Here is a 25587-nt window from a genome sequence, read left to right as displayed (position 1 = left end):
GACCACCAACGCCGTCGCCTCCCCCGCGTCAGCTCCACCGCCGCGGACCGCCACCGACGCCCAGCATCCACCTCCACCATTGGTGCCCGCACGCCATCGCGCCCCGGGCCGACGGCGCCGCCGCGTTTGCGCCGTCGTCGGAACGCCTCCATGCGCCGCCGTCGAAGCGCCTCCGCGCGCCGCCACTGCATCCCAACGGTGCCTCGAGGGTGTATTAGCTGCCTCGTTGGTCCCCTGTGAGAGCGTTGCCGAAAGACTGGAGCCTTCGCCGGCCTGCGAGTTGTGGCGAGGACGATCATGGCTGATGAGCGATGGTGGCCGTCGACGGCATCTCGCATCATGGTGATGGTGGTATCCAGGCTTGCCAATGACAACGGGTATTCCGTTTGGTCCAGTGCGTCGCGGCCGTGCACTTACCGTCGAATACTTGTGGTGGTCGTCGGCCGCCGGCCTTTCTTGGAGCTCACGGAGTCCGTCAATACTACAAGAAATACGGCGAACCAAGCGCGCCCTACACATATGGAAATATATCCGGTTGTATTTTACTGGACGCCAGTAATATACAGAGGTAATCATATACCGGTTGTAAAACTTTACATGGATTCCAAGCGGGGCCTAAGTAAATACTCCCTCTGTAAACAAATATAAGTATTTAAATCTCTAAACACTCTTATAAAAGTTTACAGAAAGAATATAAATTTAGTTAAAAATGGGCTCAATGTTACGACCGGTAACCAGGGGGAAATGCAAAGACCACATGGGTATACAACATAATATTTGAACGAATTTTGTATATCCTACAATTTGGTCTTGTCTATACGCACCTCGCTATCGACGCTACAGCTCCTCTACCACTCCGTGCCAATGTCATGCTCATCACCGTCGTCGATGACCTCGACCGCTCCACCGTCGTCCTCCTCAGAGAGCTTGAGTACGAGACATTGCCGTACTGGTTGTGCACGACAAGGAGTCGTCAAAACTTGCATCGGTTGGCAGGTTGCACGTGCACTCCTCCGGGACCGCCACGTCCGGGAAGCAACGACATGACGATGCAGACGGCCAGAAGGATCCCACGAACCTTGGCAGCGGGATGCGCTGGCCTAGAGCAGAGGGTTCGACAACAAAAAGTCTAGCATATCGAAGGGATGCCTTTCGAGTCTGGCATCCTCACGTGTAAGAAATTGCTGGTCTAAATGATAAGCTGGAGACTGGGAGGCTCACGGCCGAGAAGTTCACATAGTTAGAACTTAGAAGAACATAGTTGAACATGCATCGACGTGATGCTTTCCAAGTGCCATGACGCTGACTTGGAGAATGGACGAGGCCGAATGCAGATCAGGAACAAGGTGCACATTGCCACATCATCAAAATCGCTCCAACACACACTTCAGATTTAAATCCTCCATATAATTGCGAGAGGGAGAACAAGAGGCAGCGTTAGTTGCAGAGCATGGGGTCAATCTCATAATCAGCTCCAGTGGCGGAAGTTGGAAGCTGAAGATCCTATGCTACAAACACACGATGTAGATTTAAATCCTCCACAAATTCATGAGAGGGGAACCAAGAGGCGGTGTTAGTTGCACGACGCATGGTCGAGCTTGTAATCAGATCCGGAGGCAGGAGCTGAAGTAAGCCGAGGCATCAGAACGAGTTCCGCTCCTAGATCAGTGTTGCACCACGCTATCCTGGAATCCATCATGAGTTCAATCACCTCTGAAGATCCGGTGGAGGAAGTAGATTCAACGACAACGACGCCGGGGGTGATGCACCGCAGCTCACGTCAAAGGAGACCCGCCGGAAGCGCGGTACGCCAGACAATCCGGCGGGCGCTTTTGTAGACCCAAAACCCCACACGCCCGGGAGGGACCCCGTTAGGGCGCGCGGCGGCTATGGGCTGCCCTAGGTCGACTTGATCGCCCCTAGGGCCTCGAGGTTCGCCGCCCTGCAATGAAGAAGAACGAACGAAGAACGAGGAAGAAGAAGAACAAGGGAGAAGGAAAAGTAAAGGTAAAAGATGTAGATAGATTTGTTCGATTGTGTGTTGTTCAATCGGCCGTCACCTCTCATCTATTTATGAGGCGGCTGGACTTCACGTACAAGAAAAGGACTAAAAAGTCCATCCAAAACGTCAAAAACCCTAACCTAACTCGGACAGGAATCTTTGGCAATTTCTCGGACCAACTCGGTCTCACCGATTGGTTCATTTCGGTCCTACCGAGTCAACATTGCCAACTCTGGTAAATTTTCGGACCAACTCGGTCTCACCGATCAAATCAACTCGATCGGTCCGAAATGACTCTGCAGCTTCTGTTCCTGACTTTGTTTTGCCTCCACAGGTTGCATACGACCTCGGATTAAGACGATTTTTATATCAAAATCCACCGTTTCGACGAGACGCACAACTTTGCAGTTGTAACTTTTTCCATCAGAGGCCGTCTTAATTAGGTTTCATGCCATTCTTTAATTTGGTGTCAACACGGGTATCTCCAAAATTGTCATATCTTTTGTACTTGAGCTCCGTTTTGGTCCATCTTCATATTTATTTCGATCATCTTGAAGAGGGCCATCAAATGGTGACATGAACTCATAATTTTAGCCTCATCCCATTATGTCACTCTTCGCGATCATGCCATTTTTGAGTGTCAACACATGCCCCCCTGTTTTTCGGCAATGGTAGCGTGCCGAAAAATAACTTGTACTGTGTTGGTTCTAAGGACGATGTCAACACTTCATCGGCCACTTTGCATGTGCTTAGGGTGATAAATATAAATCGTTCATTATTTGTTTGAATCCTTGATGTAAACTTGGGTGAAACCTTCTCAACTTTGTTAACAATCCGATGATGAAGTTCCATAGATATGTATCTCAGGGTCATCCTCCGGACCATATTGTTCACCCTTTTGCTAGGACTTTGCAAGAAATCAACAATGAACTTTCTCAAATCGTTGCTTTCGCCTGCATAAAAATTTCATTAGTGGCCGAAGAGGTGGACTTCGGTTCGGCCTTAACTCTGCTGACGAGACAAAGCATCGGCTATTGATAGAAATGCAATACACCATGATTAACATAGTAGCCGGATGCCTGCTGCACCAACTCTCTTGAATCGTCATGTCTAGATGTGGGAATAATTTCAAAGCAACCCAAGGAGGATGTTACATCTAGACTTGCCTCAAGATAAATTATAAGTGATTCGTCAAAACATTGATAACCCTTGGATATTTGTTGCACTACTCATAACGAATCACCGCAAGCCTCAATATGTATAGCACCTATAGCAAGTAAAAGATTCAATCCGAATAACAATTCATATTCGGCTTTGATTAACCGTGCATAAAAATGTTCTAAGCGACATAAGGCTTCAAAAATAGTACCATAAGGAGATATATAAACAACACCAACACTTTGGCCATTGCTACGAATTGAACCATCAAAATATAATCTCCATAGTACTAGAGAGACAATGCTAATATCACTTAACATGTACCTTGTCTCGGTCTCCAATTGAACTAAGGACGATGTTAGAATTCCACACCGGCCATGATCAGATAGTTTCTTTGGACGATAGTTAAGTATCGGCCATTACCATGAGGTCCATGTAGAATTCACCCACTAAAGCATGTATAGCCGAAATAAACAAATAAAATAGGAATAAAATATTTCGGCCCCTTTGTATTCGCAACAAAAATGAAACTAACCAAATGTATAGTGATTTGGTAATACCCTCTCATGATATAGAAAATTATGTTGCATCCATGGATCAAAATAAATCCATGGAGGGTAATTGATCATACCTAGGGATGAATTCCATGGCAAAGGTATTAACGGCATGGTTGAAGAAAATGGATGATGTGCTAACCAAAGATTTTGATGTTGTGATGCGCACCTTCGGCTTAATTGTTTGTTGCTTTCATTCTTTTCCTTCTTCACTTTTATTGTACTTGTTGCAATAGAAGCATGCACATCATTTTTGTCTTGATTGATCTTCTTGGGAACCCATGCCATGTTCTTCTTTTTCAGCTCTTGTGCACTAAGATTTTGTAATTTCTTCTTTTGCCAATATGATAAGCCGAGTGGGCATCTCGGCTGTGATTCTGTTTTGACCAATGGCAATTCTTTTTTGGCTTTGTGCACTCTCAACTTCTTTTCTTCAGATTTGGCACTCTGATTTTTATCAATTGATTGCTTCACTTCTTTGCCTTTTGTAGCCAATGTCAACACTTTAATTGGATCTTTGTTATTTGAGATCAATTCTGAAGCAGCACACTTACGACCATCTCTTTTCACGCGGTAAACTTGCTTTACCACCTCTTTCTTCTTCCTTGAGCTCTGGACCGATTCCTTATGATTGAAACGGTCTTTGACGCGTGATTGTTCAAATGTTGATCTCCTTGGAGCTGCATAGTATTGGTGAGATGGTCTAGAATAAGATGGAGAATGTGCCCTTGTATCATACCTGTCCCATGATGAATATGTATCTGTATGAGCATAGGGAGGCATCCACGACATTGGCATTGGCGGCCCAAAATAAGGATATGAATATGTTGCATTAAAATTATCATTTTGCCAATACCAATCCTCATATTTGTGCCTTGGGGGAGATCTTGGTTTCTTTGCATGATTTGGCCGATAAGCATTCTTCTCTTCACTCTTCTTTTGATATTTATCCAATAGTTCAGCGAAGGTGATTTTTGATCTCTTACACTTGCGCTTATTCCGGCCTTTGTTTTCTTTTGGTTTGCTTTCATCGATCATTGGATTTGCTTGCTGCCCCCCAGTCCTTGGCGTCTCCATTGTAGCTTCGATGGAACTCTCGACCTCAAGATTATGCTCGTTATGCTCTTCAACAACTTCTTTACTTGAAAGCCTGATCCCATCACCTGCAGCTTTTACATTCTCTTTAAATGGATCGGCTTGAAGCAGCCGATGCAAAAACTTTTTGCCATCGGGACCAATCGAAATAGACTGGTCATCTCTTGGTGTTTCAACAAACTTCAATCATCCTTTTTCAATGGCCGATTTAACTATTTGACGAAACATATTGCAATCCTCAAACTATGCTTGAACGAATCATGCAACCTACAATACATTCATCCTTGGATTGATGGCTTGACATGGTGATCAAGAATTCTTATGTAATTATTTTTTAGCAACAAATCAAATATTTGATCACACATGCTTGAATCAAAGGTATACCTTTTGTTTTCTAGCCGATCTTTTTGTGAGAACGGCTTTGGAGTTAAGCAAACGAATGGTTCAGATTTGACATCTTCCCATTCGGCTATGAATTCTCTTTCGCATTCATTTTCCGATGTCCTTAAATAAGAAACTATACTAGCATCGATTTTCCCAAAATATTTTAACCTTCGCTTTAAATTTCTGAAACGAAGATATTTAAAACATACATGTCTCAGTTGAGACCAAGTGCAAGCCAAGTACGAAATAAGCAAAGCTACCCAACTAGATATGAACTTCAGATAAAGCAATGGGGAAAGCTTTGGCTGTAACAATAAGTCATTATCGGTCTTTATAAATGGCGCAATGGGTTGACCGATATGTTCCATAACAATTTTATTGCTATCAAGTAAATTACCCTTCTTCATTGGTCTTTCAAAATTACTTATGAGAATATTTCTTATAGATGCTTCAATAATGAAGTTGCGACCAAATCTGAAAATAGGTAAATTACTCACTATGCATACCTCTTCAAATATGTTGGGAGAGCATGATGGTGGTGCCACTTGAAGAACATCTTGCTCCGTCTTTGTATGGCTCCCCAACACCTTGTCATCATCTTTTTCTTGATTCCGTGCATCATTGCTTTGAAGATCCATGTCAGCCGAACTTTGTTCGGCTACTTGTTCTTGTCCTTGAGGCTTGTCAATGGCACGGAACTCATAGGGCAGGAAGTAGGTTCCATTAACTTCCGAAAAATCAAGCATGGTTGTTTTGCTATACTTGCCATGCCCTTTCTCAATAACGCTTGCCTCTTTGGATTTGATGGATTTGAAATATATACTACTTGATTCGGCTTTTTCAGCCGAAATGCTTTCAAGTTCCGAATCATCCTTCTTTTCATTGATACTACCAACTGGCAATGCTTCTTTTATCTGAGCCAATTCATTTTCTATTTGTTTCTGGCGGTGAGCGGCAAAATTAGCTTTAAGCTTTTTCTCAATTTCAGCCCACTCCGGATATGATTGCCCCCCAATGCTTCTAGATTCTTTCGGCAATGATACACGGGTCGTGCCGAAATTTTGCAATTGTGTAGGGGGTGTATAATGTGATGTAGTACTAGGTGAAGGTATATGCATTGTTGTAAGACCATACTTTTGCTCGCCAATTTTATCAATTGGCAAAGATTCATCTTCTTGCAAAACTCTAGCTTTTATTGCAGCATAATCAGGAAATAGCCCCTTTTCATGTTGTTCAAGGCAAAGAGCACTAATTCTCTTATTTTGGGCTAAACTCTTCAATGCAGCCACCACTACCTCATCTTCTACAATATTGGGCATTTCCAGCATTATTATTGTTTAGTAAGCTTGAGGAGCTGTGAGTGAGACACTGATGGAGGCGAGGAAGGTATGTTCCTCTGGGTTTCATTAACCAATCATCAAGTGCAGAACCATCAAGACAGGGCAGCCGCGGCTGATTTGATCATGGTTCGACACAAGTCGTGGACATCAACGGCAACAGTTGGATCTCCAACATCAAGCCTCCTTTATCTTTGCCCCCAAGTACTCCAAGATCACATTGGTCTGCCTGCACATGTGTCAGTTTCCTTCTCTGTTAGTTAGTGTGTCGCATACCATTTTAGCAAAAAAATCCAATCATCCTTTCAGCATATGCATGCCACTACTTGAGCTGGATGGATTGCTCTAGCTACATAGCTTTCTTCTTCTTGTGTTGATTGTGTGTGGCTCCTTGGTGGAACTGTTTTAAACACATACGACCATAGAAAGTTATGTGTGAGTACACAACCTGCAACTCGTCATGGTTGTGTGTTACACATGCATTCTTCAGTTCTCGGTGCCTAGGCATGTTCTGCATCCTGAACCTTTTGGTGACAAATGTTGTAATTATTTTATTTCTCAGAATATATATGTTGCCGTTCAGATCTGCACGGCAGCTATAGCAATTACAACTGAAGCACAACACAATGCTTGGACTGTCATAAGTACGGTACATGTTGGGAATGAAGATGATGGACAAGCAATGAACCGAGGTGGGAGACGAGGTTTTGCCTGCGCAAACTTGCCACAGCTTTTCTGTTCTTTTCTCAGAGAATTTATTCAGGTTACAATACAACGAAGGGAACGGGGCTCGTGGCTACCTGACTTTGTGCCACTATGATCCACAATGCTCGTGCCATCCCACGAACGAATCGGTACGGCGCAGGACCCGGGCCTAGCTGTTTAACTCTCGAGGTAATCTTGCTATCTGCTAACTGTCGAAACGGATAGAAAGGACACTACTAGAAATCGCTGCCATGGCAGCAGAACTAACTGAACTAACTGAAACTGAACTTGCGGCTGCCGGATGGACGGGTCGCCGGCAGCAGCAGAAGACCAAACAGGCGACGGGGGTCCCACCTCTGATCGGACGGCGAGCTGTCACTGGAGCATCAAATAACGGAGTTGATTGTCCTTGTTAATCAGTACTAGGCTTTGAGTATGCCTGTCTGCTGGGTTGGTGGCAAGAACGAGGAGGCTCTCTGTTTTTTTGTAAATGAGGAGGCTCTCTGTTTTGTGACAACCAACATTGGAGTTTACATCTATTCTTTTTCGTTCCTTCACTGCATTAGTGTAATCTCTGATCCTGCATTACTTCTTACGAATTTCCTGTGACATCATTTGTGAACAGAGCCTAGTCTTCTGAAGCCCAAGACATGGAGAAATGCCTTTCGCAGAGATTAGCGAGCTGTCAAGACGAAGCACCATCACCATGGGAAGTCATGACGTCTCACCATCACTATGGCAAGCTACGAAGCAGCAGGATCTATATTCAGAGTTTTTCTTTCCTCGCTGTTGTGTTGATGGATGATGGTGCACGGCTCCTCCTTTGGAAAACTGTTTCCGTGCATACAGCCTGCCTAGAGCAGAAACCATGCATATTTGGCTAGATTATATATGTATTGCCGTGCTTTCGTTTGTGAGCCAAGAATTCCGTGACACTTAATTTAACCTTTCCTGTTCCAAGGAATGCACCATAGCTGTAACTCACATAGGAGTAGATGATAACCTTTCATGTATCTCCTTCAGTGAGGAATCAGTCACAGTATCACCAACTACATGCGTGAGCAGCTACTCCCTTTTTGTTTGTAAGAGCAAATGGCGTTGGTCGATTTGTTCGTCCTTAGTGACTCTCTGAGCACAGTTTGGTCAGGAGTAAAATTTCATGTTTTATGATAGGAAACAGAGCATGTTTTATTTTAGGAAACAGAGCAAGTCCACTCTGCTCTCAGGTCAGCATTTCCAGCATTATTTATTATTTAGCCGGCTTTAGGAGTTGTATGTCATAGGCTGTGAGATTCCACTAACCTGAAACTGAAACTGCAGAACCATCATGAAGACGCGGAAGAGATGTTCATGGTCTGTTTCATACTTCATACTCTAACTTGGAGGTGAGGCGGATGTGTTCCTGCGGGTTTCATTGAACCATCAAGACGCGGCGGTGGTGGCGGCTGATCATAGTTTGTTTGACACAGGCCGTGGATCTCAACGGCAACAGCTGGATCTCCAAGATTACATACATTAGTCTACGGTGGACTGATGTGCCTGGCATGCGCCATTACCGAGCTGCCCGCTGCAAGTCCATTCGAACCCAATCCAATCAATCCCTCTCCTCCCCCAGGCCATCAACTAGACTGGAAGAATCGAATCCCTCTTAACCCAATCGCCAAGGGAGACAAGCCAGCAGGATCCTCCGGCCGGAGCTCCGCTCCGCTCGTCAGAAGTTATTAGTCTTTATCTCTATACTTGAATTTTGATCACAACATACAAGACACAAGAGATACCCCCTTGCTTGGATGCATACAATTCCGATCTTTTTCAAGACAAATTCGTGACAAATGCCACTGGTCTCTGCCATTGGTTTATTACTATTTGTCACTACAAATTAAGGAGTCTTCTTAAACATAGGGAACCATTAGATCCGGGAAATGCACGTCTCCACACACATGGAAGGACTGCGCCGCAACCTTGTTAATGCTGCGAGCATCACGAAAGAATATGACCAGATACTCAAGCATTGTTCAAGAAGCAAAGAGGCATTTCACATCAGCAAGAGAGTTTAAGCTTGCGAGGATTCAACGGTCTCGAAATAGGGTGAGCCATTCCTCAACAAATCTTATAAGATCAAACCAGCGTGCGGCACTTTTGATTTGCTCAGGTTGGTCGACTCAACAGTATACCCCTATATTCTGAAATGAAATCTCCCTTTCTTGCAAAAAAAAGAGATGGAAAATGAAAAAAAAACATGTGTTTTTACACAAAAAAAATTAAAAAAGATGTGCACTGTGCCAGCCCAATAAGAACCCAAAGCCCATTTTGCAGATCGATAATGGACTCATCTTCTCTTTCTTTTCTCTGTAGCCCAACGGAAGCCTGGGGTTCCCCGTCCCTCCGCGGCCGGCGATTCTTGCTGCTGCTCCACTCCTCCGCCGTTGCCGAGCTGCCCCTGCAGTCGAACCCAATCACTCTTTACCCAATCGCCAAGGCAGGCAAAGCCACCATGAAGATGCGTATGCTGCTGCTGCTGCGGCAACAAGAAAAGAATCTTCTTTTCACGCTCCTCTTCGATCGCTGGAGGACGGACGCGGCGGCAAGAAGAAAGGAACCTCATTCCATGGCCCGGCTTATCTCGTATCCTTTCCACACCACTTCCTTCCCAAATCTCACGCAGCCAGCATCCCTTCCTCCTGGTAACTACTCTTTCTTAGTCTGCTCTCTGCTTGCTGGTGGATCTTTCCTAGTTTGTGACTTGCATATTGTGTCTCTGATTCGGCCGGCGGATCTCTCAAGATTGGCCGTTTTGGAAGGAGAACGCTGGTGTTGAGGCTGTGTTCACCGTCTTGGAATTCACACCCCCACAGCCTTCATCTTGGTCGCCGCCGTGGCGTCGGCAACACCAGGTATGCTCTGTTTCCTCTCTTGTTATGTACAGTGCCTCCTAAGATTTAGCTCAAGCACATACTAGCATCACTTTGCAGTACACAACCAATTGATCCACACAAACATCTACACTAGTAAATGCAGCATCGGCAACTCCGTGTTTGTATAAGTACTAAATTATCTCTCTGATTCGCCCGGCAGATTTCTCAAGATTGGTCGTTTTGGAGGGAGAACACTGGTGTCGAGGCTGAGGGCTCCGAGGCACTCTCTTGGATTTCACCGCCACATCCTTCGTCTTGGTCGCGGCCGTGGCCTCGACACACCAGGTATGCTGCTCTGTTTCCTCCCTCATTATTTACCTCTTCAGATTTAGCTCAAGCACAGACGTTTACACCCAGCATCATCAGTTTGCAGTACACAACCGATTGACCCGCACAAACATTCAGTAAATGGAGGCGACGGCCATCAGCATCAGCAAGTCCGTGTTGAGCGGGGCGCTCAACTACGCCCAGTCGGCCGTGGCTGAGGAGGTGGCTCTGCAGCTCGGCGTCCAGCGTGACCACTCCTTCATTTCGGATGAGCTCGAGATGATGCAAGGTTTCCTGATGGCGGCGCATGACGAGCGGGATAACAACATGGTGGTGAAGATCTGGGTGAAGCAAGTCCGCGATGTGTCCTATGCTGTCGAGGACTGCCTCCTGGACTTCGCTGTCCGTCTTGAGAAGCAATCTTGGTGGTGCCTCTCTCGCAAGGTGCTAGCCCGGCATTATGTCGCTAACCAGATTGAAGGAGCTCAGAGCCAAGGTGGAGGAGGTCAGCCAGAGGAACCAACGGTATCACCTCATCAAGGGCTCTAGCTCCATACCCACCTCTGCTATTGGGCAGCCTATCAGCTCCAGTGCGACGATGTCTGCTGCCGAGGATGCAAGGCTGCGGCGGCAGAAAGCAAAATTGGATCTGGTCGAGTTGATCAATTGCAAGGATGATGCGCTTCGAGTGACTGCATTGTGGGGCACAAGTATTAGTGAACTGGGGGAGATATCCGTCATCAAAAGTGCCTATGAAGACCCCATGATACACAAGAATTTTGATTGTTGTGCTTGGATCACATTGATGCATCCATTCAACCAGACGGATTTCATTCAAAGCATTGTTACACAAATCTATGTTAATTCTCTTCAAGGGACAGGAGAAGGAAGAACAACTATTGGAGCACAAGTTTTGAAGATGATGGCAACAACGAAAGAAGACGGTTTGGCTCATGTGTTCAAGAGATTCTTGATGCAGAAGACAGAGGAAGATAGCTTGGTTTATGAGTTCAAGAGGTTTTTGAATGACCAGAGTTATCTAATTGTACTCAATGACTTACACACCATTGAAGAGTGGGATTGCATTAAAACATGTTTCCCAAACAACAAAAAAGGAAGCCGAATCATAGTATCCACTGAGCAAGTTGGAGTTGCAAGCTTATGCATAGGAGCAGAGGAAGAAGCTTTAGTGCATAAGAAGTTATTTTCTGACCAGTCTCTTTATGCGTTCTACACAAAGGTATTTTTTTGAAGTGCTGAAAAAACTCCTCTTGTTGTTATTTCTGTTAAGTGTCTCAACTAAACTTGGACTTGTGTTGTCATTAAAGTTTTAGGTTAAATAACCATTCTACATAGTTTACTTAAAAATAATTGTATGTTTTAATCTTTTTCCTGAGAAAAATTTATAGGATTGATTACATTTCACTTGTGCTGACATGTATAGTAACCTTAATGTATCAAGGATGATGTAGATAATTGGCTCCATTTGATGTTTCTACACCTCCCTCCTCCTTACCCATCACCCTGTTGCAGGTCTTCTGCCTTAGCCTTAGATCCAATGTTGACCATGCAAATAATTTCCGTAGTTACAACTATACCTCATACTACATTCATTTTCTAGATCAAGTCCCAAACTCTGACATGGAATTATTTGGCTTCCTATACTTATCTAGGGGCCATTGGTCAGCAACCACATTCTTCTTCCATTAATTATATTCTCTCCATCCTCTTGGACACGAATGAAAGCAAGCATACTATGGGGAAAAGCCCAAAGTAGAACCGCCATAAGTGGGGGCCACTCGTGCCACTGCTTGGGGGCTAGAGCCGTGGAGACTGCAGTAGAGAGATGATGTAGGTCATAGCACATAATGAGAAACGTTGCCATTGGTTCTTTGAGTTGCATAACAAAACACTTACCTCAAGGTTGCCATGAAAATGGCCTTTAGGTTGGCCAATTGATCCTAACCTTGCCATGTTAGCTTACCCCTACATTTTGTGTTTGGCAACTAACAGATTAGCCTAAATTACATTTCAGCACCTAAAGTTTAGCCTAAATAACAGTTTAACTAGATTGCATGTTTTTTTGAGTTGGCACGCACCTGTACTGCTCTCCCAAGCGGCACCCCACGGGCAGGGGGGGGGGGGGGGGGGGGGGCTCTTACTTTCCTAAAGCCACCACCTTCTCCTTACCTCGCTGGGTGGCGAGCTTCTCTTTCTGGCTGTAGTGCCCCTTGAGCTTTTCTAGTAGGTGGTTGTGCCCCCTCCCCCCCCCCCCCCCCCCAGCGCTCTGGTGGTGGTGGCCAGATACGGTGCTGACATTGGTTGGCAGTTGCGGGTCCGGCGAGGGAAGCATTTTTGCTTCTTCCCTGCCTGTCCATAGTGCCTATGGCTTGAAGCTCTTCTGGCCTTGGGTAGGCCGCGCAGGCTGCATGGACATCGACCAAGTCATTGGCACATACCAGGCGGGGCGGCTGATCTAGCCAGGTCCATTGGCAGCGAGCTTCCTGACTGATAGTGCAGCTGCATGCATAAGGTCATAGGTTTCGGCGAGTTGTGGATAGTTTCGGTGACGAGGTTTGCTTGCGAAGAGTAACAATTTTTTTAATTATGGAGAGTTAATTCTATTGACTTAGCTTATCCACCATTCTGATGATTTCACGTATGCCTGGTTTATGTTGGTTAAAGGCTTTCACTAGGCTAACTTAATCCACCGCAATCCAATCCAACTAACATTAATAATGTGCCCTTTGCACTGAATCAAACATAGCTACAATAGGGGATTCACATCCCTACAATGTAGTCAAAGAAAACTGCAAAGTTATGTAGCAAAAATATTTGTACTCATGGGACTGGGAGCAGGGATTCGGATTTCATCCGAGATTTCACATTCCGGGCGAAATTCGTCGATCTCGCTCAGGCCCGGTAAAATTGTATACCGGCCAAAAAATTCGGCCTGTTTTAAGTTTCTGGCCCAGCCCAATTGACAATAGCCCACAAATGGCACCCCTGGTATAAAATTTTGGAACGTAGCTTCCAGATGCCCTAGTTTTCGTTTCTCCCTCACCCCTTCTTCGCATGGAGGCTAAAGGCTCATGAGCAAAGGGAGAGAGGGCAGCGCTGCCTCGGCCATCCTCCTCCTTGTTCAAGTTCTCCTATGAATCGCGTGCACAAGCATTCCTCTTTCCCATCCGCGAACATCATGTATGCAACCCGCAGAGCGACACACCTTGAGTAGTTGTCGCGCAGCGCACAAGCAAAGGTGACCGATGCTCGGGATTTGGGGGTCGTCGTTGCCGTATGCTCGAGCAACCTCGGCGTTGTTGGATCTATCCATTTTCTTGATTTCAAGGTCTTTTGTCAAATTTCGATAAATTTTCATTCAAATTTCGTTATTTTTTGGTTCGGAAATTCAATTTTTTGATTTTTCATTCCGTTTGAGATTCTCTAAAAAAATTCCAAAATTCCGAAATTCGTCCATTTCGTTCAAGGGCGCTAAATTCTGCAAAACGAAACCCAAAATCTTTCCTGGGAGTAGCCAAGTAGGTACTTCCACCACAAATTATACTAGTTCAATGACTTCGTGATACTATTTTATCACTTTGGATATATTCTCGTAATTATCATGAGATACCCAAAGCAAACTTCACATTACAAATCCATCGCAATATACTAGCATAAAAGGATATGTTGTAAAAAAGGGTATATGGTAGTGAATATTTCTCATGCAGTTCTGTTAGGTGTATGAGGCGTGGGAGTACATGCTACCATGACTATATAGTACTCCCTCCATCGGAAATGCTTGTCGGAGAAATGGATGTATCTGGACGTATCCATTTCTCGGATAAGTATTTCCGGACTGAGGGAGTATTTCTTACTGCTGAGAGAATGTACTCCCACACTTACTATACTAACTGGATAATCTTATTGTACATTTTGTATATACTCCGCTAATCATATAATATATATGAAAGTGGATCTAAAATTTAAGCATAATACACTCCTTTTATAAGCATTAATTGTGTCCTTGTGTTTAGGTTTCTCAGGAAGGAAGGAATTCAAAGGAAGAAAGGTCCATCCCATTTGAAGCCTCTGCTGGTGTTAACATCTCTACACACAAGAACATCCTCACTCGAATGGAGACAATGGCCACACTAGAGGAATTGCCCCGGCAGCCGGAGGCCCCGACATAGGAGCCGAGAGTACACCGGCAAGGTGTGGTTCAGCGGCCCGACGCGGCCGCTTCTCATCGGTGCCGACCTGACGTAGGTCCAGAAGTGCCGGCAAGCTGCACTCCTTCAGCCTGACGACGTCGTTTGAAGACAGAGTATGCCCCCTGCTCCCTAGGTACGCCTTTATGTATAGACGTCACCTCCATGCCCTAGGAGAAAGGAATTGCCCCCAGACAATTAGCAACAGCTAGGGACAGGAACTTGGCCTCCGAAGGCTTGACGGTTATGAGGCAAATTAAAATTGCACTCATGGAGTGCCACCATCTCATGTTGTTGGAGAAGAGCTTGACTATGAATTCGACGACCATTATTGCGCAGCAAAGATGGGAGGAGAACCACGTCCCACCGGGCGTGCCATTTTGTTTGACACGAAAAATAATAACAAACTACGATGGATATCGTGTTATTATCTCTCTACGCGCCACGGGAAATAAATATGCGGGCCTGCCAGTGTACTGAGTACACAAAGAAAAACATAGGGAAACTTGTACTTTATTAATCTCTCGTGGGAGAAAACAAATTACATGATCCCTTTACATAAGCACTCAACGGCCTGCTAGCTCGGCCAATATGACTTCGGCGATTGTGAGGTTCTGGTTCACGGGGCCTCGGAAGGCTCCCGATTAATTACGTCCGCGAGCCGGAGCCACAGACCACCTCCGATTAAGCTGCTGCAATGGTCGTCGTCTTCAAGTCTCGTCTTCTCCAAGTGCTCGGTGTAGATGATGGTGATGATGTGGTGGAATAGAAGAGTGGAGCGGTACATCCGTCGCTCCAGCGATGCTTAGTCACATCCCTCCGGCTTGTCGATATCCGATGATAAAGATGTCTAGCCTCGTCAGCTTAGATAGATGGTCGGCCTGCGCCTCGTCGACGCCCGGCCTGGTGGTGTTTGCCTCGTCAGTGTCGGACACGGTGTGTCTTGCCTTCGCCTCATCGGTGCCCGGCAAGATTGGATAGCTTCATCGGAAGAAGACATGTCGGTGAAGTGGCTTCACCTTGTCGGAGCTTGGACGGGGTTTTGGGGAGTGTGTTGACGTAGAAGTCGGAGTAGATTCGAGTGTCGCCGTGTGGCGGCGTTGCTTGAAGATGACGACAGTGCGAGCTCGTCGATGTAGATCTCAGACCGTCGTGCCCCGTCGGTCTTGGCGGCGTTGGAGTATTTGTTGTCGGGGTGGCATGGGTCGCGCTCGGCTTAGACTTCTCGACGACCGGTTACTTCATCAGGGTGTTCAAGGGGCTACACCTTGCGGGAGTAATGGTTTGGGGAGACCGGCGTCGGTGTAAAAACTAACGCACGCTCACATGGACGTGGCCGGGGTGGTTGGCGCCTCGTCTCGGCTAGACGCCGATTATTCGGCGGTCCACCAAGACAATGGGGGCCGCCTCACGAGGCCGTGGAAAGGTGGCGTTGTAGAGGCCGCGTCGCCTTGGGCTGGTGCTACGCGAAAGTGTGACCTGTGCACCGGCGACGCTACGAACCTGTACGCCAAGGACCTATTCGACATGGTAGGTGCGCCTCCCCAAGGAGGGACCGGTCTTGGGTGAATCATCATGAGCACTGTTTCCGCGAATGTCGTCCACTTCAAGAAAGCATGGCAAAAGACCTGTACGCCGGTGACTTGTATCGCCATGGACATATGCGCCAAGGACCTGTTCACTATGGTGGATGCGCCTCTAGACCTATCGCCGGCGACCCGTTCGTCGGGGCCGCATACCTCATGAAGGAGGAACCGGTCTTAGATACATCGTTGTGGCTACTGGTTCCACCAAGGACCTGTACCCCGTGATGGTAAAGGCGAGTCTCGGGCTGCGCCGTCAGCGAGCTCCGGCTTCGTCGCACCGTCTCCTCCAAGAACGTGGTGCAAAACCTGTGCCTGTGATCTGTTCGCCATTGACCTGTATGTCGGTGTACCGTCCGCGATGCACCTGTTTAGCATGGTCCTGTTCGCCGTGGACCTGTACGCCGACATGATAGAACATCGGGGCTAACACCTGGGCTTCGTTGTTGGACAGCTCCGGCTGCTCCCAATCGAGTCATATCGATTCGGAGGCTCCCTTGGCCGACGAGACGGTTTTGTGCTTGATGCATGCTGACTGATGGATGAATCTATTGATGGATGGATGTGTGCGTTGGTGAATGGATGGATCTCCTGATGGATGGATGTGTGCGCTGGTGAAGGGCGGCAGGCTTGTGGCGTCTCTCTCCCCGTGCGTCTGTCCCGATCTCATCGATGCTGCCGCAAGGGCGCATCTCCTCTTCGTCTTCCGTCCCCCGGCCTCCATCGAACGCGTACATCTGCGAGCTCTATGTTTCTTCTGGATGTGGGGGGAACTCTGTTGTCGCTCCTCCCTGGGGCTGAAATAAGAGATGAAACAGTGATGAGGTTAGCTATATAGGCATGTCGTTGACAAAGAAGAATGCTTGTGTGTGATTGCTGATGTAGCGTGTGGCGCTGTATATTCGCCAGAGGATGTCTGTGGTCGCTGCAGTACGGCGTTGTGCAGACGCCGGCGCGTCGTCCGCGTCTGTCCCCAGCTACGATGTAGGCGCGATGCCCGCGGCCTTCGTCGGCGCGTGTAGGCGCTGCCTCTTCCCTTCTTCAATCTCTCCGTGTGCGTCTCTGCTGGGCGCCTCTCGACGCGGCCGATGCTGGCGCGTCTCCTCGCCCTCCTGGATGCGATCTCGCGATGTCCTTCGGATCTCCATCTTCGACGTTTGCTAATTAAGAATAAAAGAAGAATCATTAGGAAAGGAATTATACGTGCCCTTATATGCATGTGCCATGCAACGCAAGATGTCTTCGATCAAACGCTCGTGTAAAGAGCTAGCTTGACTTTACGCTGACGCGGCGGTCTTGCCGTCGCCGCCGGCGCATCTTCGAGCTTGGACGGGTGTCGCTGCTGCCGCCGCCGCGGCGGCGTCCTCTCGCCGGTCTGGTGCACGTGCACCGCCGAACGAGGCCGCCGTACTCGCCGCCGCCGTGGCACGTGGCTCTTCCCCTTCTCTTTGTGGTTTTTCTTGTGTATGTGTTTACCCGGGGCGTCTTCTCTGGTACCGGCCTCTCCCGATCTCATTGACTTTCCCTCAGCGGTGTCGCCGCCACGTGGAAAATCTGTTCATCTCCCACAAGGGTAACCTGTATAATAGAGTGAGAGATGGAATTTTTCTCATCTCTCCGGTCATGGCCGGATAGGGTTGCACGCCGTGCTCATAATCTCATTTCCCTCCCTTGCAGGACCTGTTCGTCTCCACTTGCAAGACGTCATGCACATGACCTGTTCATCAGTGGTGAGAGAAAAGACCTGTCCACCTCTAATCACAACGGCAAGGTCGTGTGCAACACCTGTTCACCTGTCCGCCTCTAATCACAATGGTAACACCGTGTGCAACACCATTGTCTTGCACCGGTCTCCATCTCCATGGGTGATGGATCTCAAGATGTATTAAGTGGAGAGATAAGAGGAAGGCTGAGCATAATTGATCTATGGATGGATCTGCAGGACGTGGCCGTGTGCATGAGCGGCCGGCTGCCTCGTGCATGTGTGGGCGACCTGGCGGCCGGCTGCGTGTGGACAGCCTGCCGGCGGCCAGCCGTACGCGTGTGTCCTCCAATCGATCGAGGTGGCCAGCTATGCGCGTCTCATGTGCGCAGCCCTGCGGCGGCTGCCGCGGGCGCGCGTTTGTGGGCCTGACGGCCGCTTGTGTGCGCCCCCTCTCCCCCTGGGATGGATGTGATGATATGGTATTTATAGGGAGCGAGGGCTTGGGCGCTGCACGCCGTGTCCGCCGTCTCGTTCCGATTTTCACGGAAGAGATATGGATTGCAACCAATCGATCTATCTTCCCTGCTTATCCTTTCATTATTTTTCTTGGCGCACACTTCTGCAAAAACAAGACGCCAGATACCTAGCAAATATCTTCTCACGCGAAAGTGCGGGTATTCGGAGATGTATAAATACGCGCCGGCCAGGGCGCCGGTATACGGGTACTCAAAGAGATACATATGTTGTATGTTTTCCCGTGTGTGCAGCATAGACGTGGGTTTGGCCTACCAACAAGTAAGCCTGCATACGTGTAAGACTATACCACCGAGTAGCTAGTGCTGGTATACATTAGATAGTACGTGCACGAACTCACATGCATGCATGCACGTAAAGCTGATTCAAGGTTGGAACGTTGGGTTAGTGGATGCATGTGCATGTACGTATACATATTTTCCATCCTCAGGTTATTTCTGCACTTTGAAAGAAGTAACCTTCACAATCCAAAGCCAATTACGAAGGTTAGTCACATAGGAGAAAAAAAGTATTTCACTTCTCTTCGTTGGTGCAAAATCACATCGAACAGAAATATTTGCTTGTTCTTGATGATCTGTGGTCCATACTAGAGTGGGATGCTATAAAAGACTATTGGCCAGAAACTGCATAATAGTCACCACAAGGCAAGAGAATATTGCCAAGCACTGCTCAAAGGATGAAAGAAACATATACAAGCTCAACCATCTTGGCTCTGATGACACATGTGCCCTCTTCACCAAAAAGGTACAAATGAAGTAGTGTCATACCCAATGCCTCAACCTCTTATTTCTATTATAGTTACAGAATAAATATTGTCAATTTGTATATTTCTTTTTTAAAGGGCAAATTTGTTTATTTCTGTGAATGCTAAACTGCTTTAAACTTCACAAACAATATCTTTATGTCCACTAGAAAATTGAAATTGACATTCGTTTGAAATCTTATGCAATAGCTAGAATAAAACTCCCTTTGTAAAGAACTACAGTACAAGATAGTGACATAAACGCTCTTATATTTCTTTACAGAGGGAGTACATATAAATACAAAAAGCTTTGGAATACATAAACTACGATTACAATAATGTGGAGACATGATAATTTGTATAGTTATAGTTAGGCCCAATCAAATTATCTGTAGATTTCGTTGCTGTCAAAGTGAAGTAGGATATCCCTATTTCGCTAGCGAACAACAAAGAAGTAAGACAGTAGAGGTGGAAACAAAGGTCCGTCTTTTTTCTTGTGAATACTTCAACATTTTTAATCCACTCGGATCTACCGCAATAAAAACACATGCTTCAGTAATCATGGAAGAACATTCGATCTGCTTGTAAGAAACTTTACTCAGTGTCTCATCGGCTGTATTTGGCTCAGTCTCTTTAAATCAAGCCACTCTCTTAATCTAGATTTGAATTTAGATGGTTCGCAATTCTGCTTTTTCTCGCATTGATATGGGAGTTTATAGAAAATCTATAAATAGTATATGTTATAATAAACTATATTATATTTATATATTTACATAAAAGGAAAACCATACATCTTTAAAGTACAAATTGATAATTTGGAGCATCCTGATATTTTCATTTCTTGAAATCAAGCATATTTCCATATCTCCTGCCATGCTAACCATGCATGAATTGAAAGAATCTTTAACCGAACTATGCTTTTATTGAACAGAGAAACAAGGGTCCTAGAGTATGATTATTTATAATGTTAAAACATTGTGCTTGTAGCATGGCAACACCGCTATTAACCTCTATATTCCTAGTTTACTACAAGAGTGCTGATGGGACAGAATATCATATGGATATATAATGAGATAACCTATTTGATCGGACCTAAGAATTATAGTAACTGGGCAATACATCTGATTAGAAGGAAAAAAAATCTTGTCTTTGAAACTCATAAATGGCTGACAAGCTCAAGTATATCATCCAAAACATTGGCATGCTTCGGCGTGCATGCATATGTATGTGGGATTTTTTTTGACGTACTTTGTAAAAATGAAAATGTTTCATATGAAGCTCCTTTGAAATTCAGGCGCTACAGACGTACCACTAAGAAGGCTAAGGCAAGTTTTCCATCCTGCAAATGCAGTTGACAAGTATAGAGAAAATACAGCAGGCCATATGAGTTGTTACATTTAGTTTCTCTCGAATATATTACATTTATTTTTACATTCAGAATTTTTATTTTGCATGAGTTTTTGGTTTGTTCAAAAACAGCAGTTGTTTTCAATGGGTTAATTTTTTTAGATAGTAGGCATGTTGTCTGGCTTTATTTTGATGAAAGCCCCAATTACAGAGTAGGATTGGACGAAGTAAATCACCATTGCACCATGCGTACGTTTCTAGGTGGGAGGGAAATATTTTTAGGGAAGAAAAGTGATGATGTACTAAGTGAAAAAGATGGATGAGGGAGAAGCCTATTAACTAACCAAAGGTGTTAGACAATCACAGTAGTGCTTATATGATTTCTTGTAGTGCTACATGACATGATTGATATGGATTTCAGGTATTTAAGGAGACCATAAATTTGGATGAGCAATATCCGGAGTTGGTTGAACATGCAAAACTGATATTGAAGAAGTGCAGAGGACTTCCCCTTGCACTAGTCACCATTTGTGGCTTGTTGGCAAGCCAACCAAAAACTGCTTTTGAATGGAGAAAATTGAATGAGCATATCAGTGCTGAGTTGGAGATGAATCCAGAACTTGAGATCATAAAAGCAGTCCTTATGAAAAGCTACGATGGTTTACCCTATCACCTCAAGGCTTGTTTCTTGTATCTTGCCATCTTTCCTGAAGACTACATGATTCTGCGGAGACGCTTAGTGCGTCGGTGGATTGCAGAGGGTTACTCAAGTGAGGTGCGTGGCAAGTCTATGGAGGAAGTATTGGACGGTTACTTCATGGAACTTATAAGCAGGAGCATGATTATGCCATCTCAACAGTCAATTTATAGCAGGAAAGGAATTGACTCCTGCCATGTCCATGATCTCATTCGTGAAATTGCCATCTCAAAGTCTATGGAGGAGAATCTTGTTTTCACATTGGAGGAAGGGTGCAGCTTAAACAACCAAGGCACAGTGCGACATCTTGCTATAAGCAGCAATTGGAAGGGGGACCAGTGTGAGTTTGAGAATATAGTAGACTTGTCCCGTGTGCGATCCTTGACAGTGTATGGAAATTGGAGGCCGTTTTACATTTCTGATAAGATGAGGTTGCTAAGAGTGCTGGATTTGGAAGGCAAGTGGGATCTGGTTGATCATCACCTTCAGCACATTGGGAAGATTGTACATCTTAGATATCTTTCTCTAGCGGGACATGCTGATATATTTCACCTGCCAAATTCATTAGGGAACCTGAGACAACTCCAGACACTAGATATTTCTGGTACGAGCATAGTGAAGCTACCAAGGGCCATCACCAAGCTTGTGAAGATGCAACACATTCTTGCTAGAAACATAGGAGAGGCAAATTGGCCTTTATATGATGCAGCAGATGAGCAGTCACTAATGCGCTTGTTGTGTGTCATGTTGTGCACCTAATTATCTGGCAAAGCATCTTGAACTTGAAAATCATGCACAACTTAACAGGCGTGATGTATGCACTGTGTTCTGTTGCAGCATATTACCTTATTTTGCGGCAGGAGCACGAAATCGAGGTAGTGTTGAAGTGCCAAGAGGGATTAGGAAACTGAAGGCCCTGCACACACTGCGTACCGTGGACGTCTCAGTGGGGAAGGCTGTTCTACAAGATATAAAAAAGCTCACCCGGTTGCGCAAGTTAGGAATGACAGGCATCAGCAAGAGAAACAGTCAAGAGTTGTGTTCAGCAATTTCTCATCTCAGCAGCCTGGAATCATTGTCACTGCACTCCGACGGATGGAGGACAGGTTTATCAGGCTGCTTGGATGGGCTGTCCTCACCTCCAGAAAACCTGCAGAGCCTCAAGTTGATAGGAAATCTGGTTGAGCTGCCGGAGTGGATCCAGGGCCTAAAAAATCTCGTGAAGCTGAAGCTAGAGCGGTCGAGGATATGGGAGCATGATGCGGCCATACAAGTCCTTGGGAATCTACCAAACCTGGCCACCCTACGTCTATTGAAACACTCGTTCGCTGGTGAAGAGGTCCATTTCGGTTTCCATCGGGAGGCATTCCCGAGCCTGAAGGTGCTGCAGCTGGACTGGATAGGAAACCTCAGGTCGGTGGGATTTGAAGATGGAGCAGCCCCTAAGCTTGAGTTGCTGCAGTTTTATAATGGCATATGGAGTCCTAGTATTGGTTTGTTCTGTGGGTTAGCATATCTCCCAAGCCTAAAGGAACTTATGCTGGAGAGATCGGACTGGGCGCCTAAGTTTGTGTACGACCTGCAAGGCCAGCTGGCAGAGAATGAAAACAAGCCCGTTCTGAAGAGTTGGAGTCTTCTGGAGTAGCTGTGCTGTATTCAACTCCCCCTTTTCTAGATACATTCATTTCCGAGACAAGTAATTCCGAACGGAGGGAGTACGTATTACCGCCTACAGAAGACTCATTTTGTGTAATCAACTGCATGTGAAAGCTGTTCGTTCCCTTTGTGTAGTCACCGTGGTAGCAGATGATAATGGTTCCCCATCATAGGCAGGCTCCGAGCAGATAGCATAACCACGCGTAGATGAGTGGCTGATCATAGTCCGTTTGACCTCGACGGCAACAGCTGGACCAAGGAATGCTAGCTTTGCCTACCACGCGTCGGTTTCCTTGTATATTACTCTCTCCGTTCGGAATTACTTGTCTCGGAAATAGATGTATTTAGAACTAAATAGTTCTAGTTACATCTATTTCCGAAACAAATAATTCCGAACGGAGGGAGTACCACGTACTACTGTCACATTTCGGCAGAATATATATCCAACCATCCTTTCCTTTCAGATAGAAGACTAGTGCGCTTGAGCTTGAGCCTGAGCTTGATCGATTACTCTCTCACTAGATGGGTCTTTAGGGGCCGTTTGGATTTTGCCCTCCGCAGCCCTGCCAATTCATCCGTAACCCAAACATTTGGCGACTCATTCAGCCACCAACGACTTTTTTTTAGAACATTCAGCCACCAACGACTTGGGAGCTCCTGTTAGGTTAGGAGAAATGGCGCCCGCGTGCTACCCCTCATGGGCCTGCCCAACACGAGTGGTTCGCTTCGCTCGACAATTGCTCTGTTCGCTGGTTCACTAAAAAAAAAATCCCTGGGTTTCTCGGCTGAATAATCAAGGTTGACCGGTCCATGCTTGACTTTTTGAAAAATCTTTTTCTGAAATAAGGGAATTCAAAAAAGTTCGCAAAATTCTAAAAAAGCTCATCAATTTTCAAAAAAGTTCAACAATTTTGCAAAAGAGTCAGAAAAAATTGAAAAGGTTCGTCGGTTTTGAAAATAAATCATCACATTTTGAAAAATGTTCACCAATTTGAAAAGAGTTCATCCAATGGGAAAAAGTTTATAAATTTTGAAAAAAATGTTCAGACAATACTAAAATAAGCTCATCAATTTTGAAAAACAAGTCACAGAATTTGAAAAAGTTCATCGATTTGAAAAAAAGTTAATCAGATGGAAATAAATCTTATCAATTTTGGAAAAAAAACAAAAGTCCATGAATTTTGAAAAAAACTTCATTGAATTTGAAAATGTTCATCTAACATGAAAAATAGTTCGTGCAATTTGGAAAAAGTTCAATTTTTTTAAATAAAAGTTCGTAATTTTGAAGAAAAGTTCATTGATTTTGAAAAATATATATCACGAATTTGAAAGCAAATCCGAGCATTTGTGAGAAAAAAATTGGAATAACATTCCGTAACTGATGTTTGTTCGTTTGAGTGCAGTTGAGCCGATTGTAATTTGTCGTCTGATGTTTTAGGAAACAGAGCAAGTGCTACCAAACTGCCTCCACTACTACACTTATCAACACTAGCATTCGATCAATTGCGGGTTTCAGGTTGGAGATGAATTATGTGTCTGTCCACTCTGGTTTCAGGTTGGCACGGCCAGCATTAACAGCATTGGTGGAGATAATTGTTCCTCAGCTTGACAAGTTGTATGTCCGTCATAGGCAGGCAGGCTGCGAGAAGATGGCAGCAGATAGCATCACCAGGACAGGACAAGACATCGGGAGGTGTGGAATGAAGACATGTTCCTGTTGGTTGGCAGCTACACGTATGAGTAACTGACCCAAAGTGCCACACCCAACCAAGTCCAAGAGCTCTGCTCTGCTCTGCCGATGAAGATGAGGGATACCCAGGTCGCCAAAATCCTTTTTTTTAGAGAAAAGGCATCAACCGAGCCCGAGATGGGGCTCGAGCCTAGCCCGGCTTTGAATTAACAAAGCCATCAACCGGCCAGGATTACAGCTCACAAGAACCAAAGAAAGAAAAACAACACGGTAAGATACATAGACGCTGGTAAGCAGCTAACTAGCCTCAAAGCTACAAGCTAGAAGATAAAACAGATAAGCACACAGCTGCAGACATCGAGGCCCTCCTCCGAGACCGAAGCACCAGGGAGCTAGACCAAGCTGGCATCGAGGAGAAGGGGATGATCGGCATCACAGGGAGTGTGGTCACCAAACAGCTATGGACCCCGGCACGGCACAACCATCCAATTCCATCTCCGAAGAAGGCCACAACCTCCTCGCCTGGCTCGAAAGGCGCCGCACCGTCGGAAGATAGAATGCTCCACCTAGAACTAGAATGGTTGTCGCCGGAGGATGGCCACATAGAGAGGATCCCCGCATCCCGACGAGCCGCCAAAGCTTCCCACAAGCAGAATTGCCCATGGCCCGGCTGCAGAGGAGGGATAGCACCAAGCTTGGACGAAGAAGACACACCACTGACGTCGCCGAATGCACCCCAACAGCGCACACCAACCAAACAGCTCCCAAAGGCGGCGCCTTCAAGAAGGAGTACGACGCCGAGAGCGCCGCCGCCGCCCACCGAGGTTAGGGCTTTCACCCGGGAGGCTAGAGGAGGGCGGGTGGAGGGAGTCAGACCTGACAAACGCCTCCAAGGAGGAAGAACGGTGCCCTCGGGCGCCGCCGCCGTCGCGGCCAGCCATGGCCGGCCATGGATTTCTCCTGGTTTGGCTCCACACCACCACCCCACCCGCAGCACGGAGACCGAAG

General features: G+C 46.0%; 1 pseudogene; it reads left to right on the top strand.

Moving 5' to 3' along the window:
• Window positions 1–10526: 10526 nt before the first annotated feature.
• Window positions 10527–22878, top strand: LOC123068076 (disease resistance protein Pik-2-like; annotated as a pseudogene).
• Window positions 22879–25587: the final 2709 nt, after the last annotated feature.

Source organism: Triticum aestivum, chromosome 3B, assembly GCF_018294505.1.
Source record: "Triticum aestivum cultivar Chinese Spring chromosome 3B, IWGSC CS RefSeq v2.1, whole genome shotgun sequence".
In the NCBI taxonomy this organism is placed as follows: Eukaryota; Viridiplantae; Streptophyta; class Magnoliopsida; order Poales; family Poaceae; genus Triticum; species Triticum aestivum.
Note: the sequence above shows the minus strand (reverse complement) of the source record. Positions and strands in the feature narration are given on the sequence as shown.